A 1833-nucleotide genomic window follows, 5' to 3' on the forward strand; every position below is an offset into this window, starting at 1 on the left:
CGCCTTGATACAACTGCTTTATTCTGTGTGCGTCTTTACAAGTAAGAATCGGTATTTTGTTGTTCTTTTACTGTAATTGCTAAGGCTATATTGGTAGTATTTTGTATGTTTAGTGTTGCTAAATGTAAGCTCAGGCTTTTCTGCCCAGTTAGGCCTCGTATCGTGATGCTTCTTTCTATCGCTGTATAGGTTGCCACTTTGGCATCATTCTTTGGTTACACATTGTAGAATACCATTTAAGCACCCTCTGCACATAGATTGTAAGCTATCGCGATGATATTCGCCTTCAATCCAGTTAATCGGTTATAGGGCACGCACCTCCCGCATGTACACTGGTTGTCACGTGACACCTCTCGGAGCGGCCTGGTGTAGTTATTTATGCGACCAGCAGAGGGAGCCATTGTATTGCGAATGGTTTATCCTTTCTCATTGTTATAGTTGTAGCTGCTTAGACACAGCACAGCCGTTTTCATTCTTTCATGCCAGTTTCGACCATGTTAAAATATCATTGTATTTTATTTCTGCTGTATTGTTAAAATAGGATACAGTTAATACAAATAGAGATTTGTTGCATGATAATCATTCATTTGCATTCAAATAATTGTTTGTTTTATTCCTTTATTTGTTTCAGAACCACACCCATCACTGTACATATTCAATCATGCAGTTGTAAATTCAATAAATACTACCAATGAAGAAATCTTGCGTGATTCTGACCGATCACCCGCTGTGAGCTCTACCTAACGATCCACAAACTATCTAAATCAAAGAAGCCAGTCCTCTTCTGAACATAAGTGGTCCTTCGAGCCGGATCCAGAGCCTGCAGCGGAGCAAGATGTCTACCACCTCAGACTTAGAGTCTAGTGCACGATCCAGGAGGCAGCGGTCCCTCCCTAACTACTTGCAAGATTATGACTTGTCTGATCTCCCGACCAGATCTCAAACCAAGAAGCCTTCTGAGTCACAGTCCAGAGAGCAGCTAGACGAAGAGGACCACAGCAGACCCGATTCACGCTCTGCACCCCCAGAAGGTCAGCTGCACCACAGCCCAGCGCGATGGTCAGTCACTGATTGATGGGAATCTTCTGCAGAAGAGTGGAGAAGGGAGTGCCGCATACTAGAGCGTGAAAGGGAAGATCTCCTAGCATCAATGGAGGAATTAAAAATACAGAACGAGCAGCTCAGAGCCACGTACTGTAGCTGCCAGAGATAGACTTTACAGAGAAGGGCTGGATTATGGAGGTGCTTCAACCCAGTACAGATCAGTCTACTTCCGGGAAAGGGAGACACCACCACAATGGTCTTCTGACAGGCGTCATGACTACAGTAGAGAGACAAAGGACTACAGAGAATTAACCAGGTATGACTCTCCCTCACCTAAGCGCTCTCCCGAGCCAGTACGCACCAAGCACCAGGCCTCGCGACGAATCGATGAGTCCAGAGAAGGGTGCTACAGTTCTCAATATAATTATGAGCAGTGCAGCCACCGCCGCTCACCTGAGCACTACGCCAGCTACAGAGACCCTAGTTATTCCTTCAGAGAATACAGAGAACCATCATGCCGAGGTGACTACTCTCCTGCACGCCACTGCAGCTACTCTCCAGACCAGCGTGAGAGATGTAGTCCCCCTTCACCTTGGCACGAGCCCAGACGCCGACGCTCAGTGACTCCCCCTGGTGGACAGGAAAGAACATACAGAGGGCCCACTCCTACAATCCCGAACTTCAATCGTCCTAACCCAAGAGACTTTGCAAGACTCCGTATTGCCCTAGACAATCTCCTTCCTAGAGATGCCACTGAACATTTCAAGTTCCAGATATTAGTGGATCATC

This window comes from Megalobrama amblycephala, linkage group LG2 (genome assembly GCF_018812025.1).
Source record: "Megalobrama amblycephala isolate DHTTF-2021 linkage group LG2, ASM1881202v1, whole genome shotgun sequence".
NCBI lineage: Eukaryota > Metazoa > Chordata > Actinopteri > Cypriniformes > Xenocyprididae > Megalobrama > Megalobrama amblycephala.